The sequence below is a fragment of the Amborella trichopoda genome, chromosome 1 (assembly GCF_054954075.1).
Source record: "Amborella trichopoda isolate Santa Cruz 75 chromosome 1, AtrichopodaSantaCruz75HAP2 v2.0, whole genome shotgun sequence".
In the NCBI taxonomy this organism is placed as follows: domain Eukaryota; kingdom Viridiplantae; phylum Streptophyta; class Magnoliopsida; order Amborellales; family Amborellaceae; genus Amborella; species Amborella trichopoda.
The window spans coordinates 4521127-4527327 of NC_142336.1; positions in this window are offsets into that span (position 1 = coordinate 4521127).

The following is a 6201-nucleotide window of genomic DNA, read 5'->3' on the forward strand; positions in this document are numbered from 1 at the left end:
CAACCACTATGATCATCAATATGGAAAAGTAGATGAATTTTGAAATTTTATTGCCTCATTCGTTTACTTCTTCACAAATATGAGCTTTTTACTATTTTTGGAGCTACAAATACATGGATCTAAGATATAAATATATTTCTAATTCACTAACATGCTTTCCCATAAAACGCTTCTGATTTCTCGTGAAACAAACATGAAAAATGAGTGGTCTAGTGAGAAATATATTTCCCGAAGGACACATTTGGCACACGTAAAAATACTTTTGTGAAAATATTTTCATATGAAATAACTCTTTCATGTGATTAGATGTGGAAGTTTTTTCACACTAATTAGCTCTCAATTAGTGTATAAAAATACAGTGGGACCCATTTGTGTAAAAAGCTCTTACTCCTAATCACATTGAGAGTTTTTCATGTAAAATACTTTCATGAAAATATTTTCACGCGTACGAAATAAAAAAGATTTACTACACTCCTAACATGCCCTAATAAAGAGCCGAGTGGGGTTTCACTCCAATGTTATATGCAAAGAATCTATCACCGTCGACCCTTTTGGTTGGTTGGTGATGCTTGATATGAGTAGTTTGTTTGTATGATCATATGGATCACTTGAATGGTGGGGCGTCACTCCATTTTAACTAGGCCAAAGTAACATTGCACACTGGCCGTTGATCGTATGATAGTAGGCCATCTTGCCATTGCAAGAAAGGTGTGTAAAAGGCAGTTTTCAAGTTTTCAAAAGTAAGAGAAGTATACTATAATTTAGTGGACTATGGAGAAAACAGTAGTCCATTGAGATCACAACCGTCCATTTTAATAATCGATGGAGCGAAATCCACTAGAAGAGGAAATTGCATTGATGGTTGGTCCAATTTGACTTGCCCTCTAACCAATTACATGCTCCATTGCACATTCATCCAATGCTAAGTTTGATATAAAACATTTTATAAATCCTAATTCTTTGGGGTAGTTTAGTATGGAAGAAATCTTCTATCCATAATAGAAATAGATCTTAAGACATCACATTGTATTGCCCTGTCACATACTTATTTATTTTATTTTTTTAATAGAAAAACATACTTCTCTTCATATGGAGAATTTCCATCGATGATCCTTTACCTCCATGTTCCGATTCAACTTGGCCAATTTCGAGTCAGAGAGCAATTTTCGAATCACTGGTAACAACACTCGAAAATGTGCCGTTGTTATGAACTTATGGGTGAAATTCTCCATCTCATTCACCTAACAATTTATTTTGTTATATTTCATCTGAAAGCCCAGTCAACAAGGTATTCTATAAAACAAAAAAATAAACATGTAATTTATGTTGAATTTTTTTAAACAAGTTATTCCATATCCTAATCTCAAGTATGATTAAACATAGGACCCGGTTTCTATGCGGCCAAGCCCGCATATGTAGAAATGCAGGCCCTTTTATAAATCTATTTTTGAGATGGATTTTAAGATTTAATTTTTAAAGATATGTATTCTCTGAGATCATGAATACGAATAAATAAATAAATTTTAAAACCTAAAAAAATAATTCTAGTAAGAAAACATTGGGACAGTTAGTTTCTATTGTTTTTAGGTAGAACACCTACTTGCATCCATCTTTAAGATGGATGCTTTACACTTTGTGGACCGCATATGTAGAAATGTAGTCCAGCCCGCATGAAACAATTTTCCTTATACATATAAATTACCTGGAAAATTTACAACAATATTGTTTACCTTTCATACAAAAATGCGACAAATAATACTAGTCATTAGATGTTCAATCAGGTTGCTGAGAGTATAGCATTGATCATACTCAAAGTCCAGAATAATTTTCTTCAAACTTTTGGAAGAGAAATTACACACCGCAGACCACTTGATTTTACATCAACTACTTCGGATGTCGGAAATCCCTTTTCTTTTTTTTTTTATCCCTCATCATCATAATCATCATCACCAAAGCCTTTTCCTAACTATTTGGGGTAGGGTAAAGTTTTGGTAAAGTTTTATATCGGCTGGTTATCAAACACAATCTACCTCCTTTAACCAGGCTAGGGGAAAAGTTTGAAGTTCTCACCCTTCCTAGACCAACCATTATTTTCTCTAAAATATCTAAAGATAAAAATAGTATCAAATAAATGAATCTTCACAATTCTTAAGGGACTGAAACGACTTGCTTGTTCAATGAACAGAAAGTGAAGAAGTCAATATGAACATTGTATTTCAGTTAGATTAGAAAATGAATCTGGCTAAAATTGTTGGTAAGTGTGAGCCGTTCATTTCCAAAGCCGCTCTTATTGAGCTCCCAAATTAAGGTGCGCCAGTATTTATCAAGCTTAGCATGAGAATCCTGCATGATTTATATTGAGTCTTAGATAATCATGTGGTAGGCACAAATCAGGGTTTTAAAAATTGCCAATTTGGATCAGGAGTCGTTTACCTGAATTGGCATTGGTCTGTTGCTGGGTCGATTCCCTTCGAGATTAGGTGATCAACCCTAATCTCTCATATGTACCTTACTTTATATATATATATATATATATATATTTATTTATTTATTTATTTATTTATTTTTACAATTTAAACTGAAAATCATCACACACCTACCTCTTACCGATTTATACAATTTTCTTTGGTCTTATTATTATTGTTATTGTCAAAATAGCATAAACTTATAAATGGGCTCAAGGTTAAGTGGTCAAGGTGGTGGGCTGCCACAATGTGACGTATTAAGATGCCTTCCTTGTTAAAGTACAAAAAAAATAAAAAATAAAATGAAAAAATAAACTTCAGTATTGTTATATATAACTATTACCTGTTGAGAGCTCTTATCTTCATAACTGCCCATAAAGGCAGGTTAAAAATAAGGCTGTGATATGAACATCAAAATGGGGACTTATCAGATGATATATGACACTATAGGACTTATTTTGAGTTCGCAAAATTTATATGTAAAGAAGGTTGGGATTGTTTTCTTTCTGACTATTACAAAGGGGCCACTTTTCTCATTTTTATGGCAACATAAAGGCATGCAAATTAGGTCTTATTGACTGGTCATGCCAGGTTGGTTGGACTGTAGTTTGGTTCTTTAATTGGTTTCATCTCAAGCAAAAATTTGAGTTTAGTTGAAAATTTTCAAATAAATATTTGACTGATTTTCACTGATTAGACAAATAAAACAATGTTAGGCAACCATTTTTATAAGGGTGAGTTTTTACAAGTTACCACACCTTATCTCGTACAAGTAAGGTACCTTCTAAATTTTGCCATAAGATGTAGTTCAGATTTCGGAAATCTTATGGTGGCTTGAAAATCCATATTCAACTTTATTTATGAAATTGAACATTTCAAAAATTGTGCAGATTGAGTAGTTATATAAAACACTTTAAAATATTGAAAATAATGGTTGAGATAATATGTTACAAGATGAACTATTACTTGATTTTTGATTTTTGAACTATTTTTTTATTTTATTTATTATACCATACATCTCAATGTCGAGGGAATCATTATGAAAGTTTTCCAACTTCGCATTTTTTCTACTAGATTTTTGAGGTGCACCTTATTTCAAAAGTATAACCTTATATAAACTTTGGACACGGTTTCTACGAGTCCATGTAGAAATGAGTTCCTTTTTAAATATCTATATTTGAGATGGATTTTTTAACCCAATTTTTAAGGACATATACTAACATGGAGATCATGAATATAAACATAATAAAATAATTTTAAAATTTTCAAAAACTAAAAAAATTAGTTTTATGAATAAACATGTGGACTGTTACTGTTTTTAGAAGGACCATCCATTTGCATCCATCTATCCATCTTTAAAATGGATGCCTTATACCTCGGAGACGTAAGTGTAGAAATGCACCCCCCAACGTATAGAACAATTTTTCATAATTTTTTTTTTACAATATATATATTTTTTTAACAACTTTTTTTATTTATTTTTTATTTTTTTTATAATTCAGTTTATACACAAGTTTTGATTGGACCGTATTCTTGAACTGTATAGTAGTGATCTAGTTCTAATAAAACTATATTCAACTGGTTCGACCAATGATCATCCTCGACCTATTAAGCGGTCTAGTTCTAACGACACTATATAACGTACGACAAAAACACGCTGAGCTCCCTGCCAACTTGCATCCATTAAAACACGTAGATCGTGGATTTATTGCATAATAACCCATGCAGCCAAGTTATATAAATTATTTAATGGGTTTTTATACAGCCTAATTTACATAAATTATTTAATGGGTTTTGAGCAATGTTTTAAAACCAAATGCGGTAGATCGTCTACACCACATATTCACGTTAGATCGTCCAATCACTGGTCCTGAATAGGTTTGAATTGGTGACTCAAAAAATATTAAAAACAAAGATAAAAAACATTTTAAAATAAAGATTTATGTGGTGAGGGGATTTAGTAGTATCTAAAAAAATATTAAATAAATTTTAAAAACAAAAAATATTAAAAGGTTAGGGTGACTGAACTAGTACCGATACTTTCTTGAAATTGTTTTGATGCAAACAAATTCCTTGTTTAGATTGGTGATCTCCAATCCAAATCGCCAGGTTTGACATTAATTTTAAGTACTAGCTCACCTACAAAAAAAGAAAAAGAAAAAAAGAAACTACTTTCATTGTGTTACGTTTTTTATAAGAAAAATTGTTTCATGCGGCGGGGACCACATTTCTATATTTGCGGTCCCCGAGGTATAAAGCATTCATTTTAAGGATGGATGCAAATCGGTGGTCAATCTAAAAATAATTGAAACTAACTATTCAAATATTTTCTTAATAGAATTATTATTTTTAAGGGATTGTGTACAATGAAACCATTTACATTCAGTACATGGAGGTCACAATTACTTACAACCATCTGATGTGAAATCTGATAGCTTGGGTGCATCACAAAGTTTGAGAAAATTTCTTTTAAAATTTGAGCTTGGTTAATGAAATAAATGCAGCCACCCAATTTCACATGCAATGGTTAAGGTTAATTGTGACTATTTTGTATCAAAGTTAAATGGTCTCATTACATACTTTCCCTATTTTTAAGTTTTAAAATTTATTTATTTTTTAATATTCATGATCTCCACGTTAGAGATTATATATCCTTAAAAATTAGATAAAAAATTCATCGCAAAAATAGATTTTTAAGAAGTGACTCATTTCTACGTGGACTCATAAAAACTGTGCCTTTTTTTATAAACACATGTTCACATGTAACTAAGAGCATTTTGTTTGAGAAGTGAGAGGGGCATAAATTACAATAAATTATATTACAGCACCATGTTCATGTGGGATTATACTATAACTTGCTCCAAAGAGTTACTTCGGAGGACTTTCTCGTACTGAAATTTTATACATTCGCATGGAAAATATTTTCTAGAAAATATTTTCACACGAAACAAATATGACATATATGAATATTATTTTATGATAGGCTAGAACTACAGCCCCCAGGCGATCTTGTTAAGCTTTTCCAAATCCCCCAAAATAGACCGAGTAACCTTAGCTTAAAACGCTAAGAGGCTTCGTTCCTTAGCCTTGCGGCGTAAGCTACTAAGTAACCTCCGCTTTCGTCGCCTTCGTTTTCTTAAAGAGGAATTTGAAGTCTGAAATATTTAGATCTAACCGTCCAAAAGTTGGGGCGATCCCCATGCAATCCTAGAATGTTGTGTTTTCGAATTGGATGTTTGAAATTTTCCTTGTTGAGTTTGATCGTTAGGTTGAGAAGCTAACATCCTTAAACTCAAGGTCCTAGAATATTCCCTGATAGGGTTTTAGTGAGGAGACTAAATTGTAAAAACGGACTCCCTGAAATACTCCAAAATAAGACTATCTGAGAGAGTGAATCGAGGATATGTTTCCGTAGAAGTATGTAATATTATCATTTTATATCTTATGATGATAGTGGGGTAGTTCAGCTAGAACCATCTTTTTGTTTTTAGTTTTTCTTAGTATATATGGGGGATACATGCAGTACCCATTTTAGAAATAGATAGTGGTTCGTGGGAATGGAAATCTAGACCGGTAACTGAGGTTTAGGTGGTGCTATCTTACTGGCTTGGACCCTCATGGCACCAATTGACACAGGTCATCAACTTTTTTTTTTTGGGAAAATTACAAATAACCCTAAAGAATAGACTTCCTATGTAACATAGTGCCAACCAAACATTTTTTCTCACTTTTTACC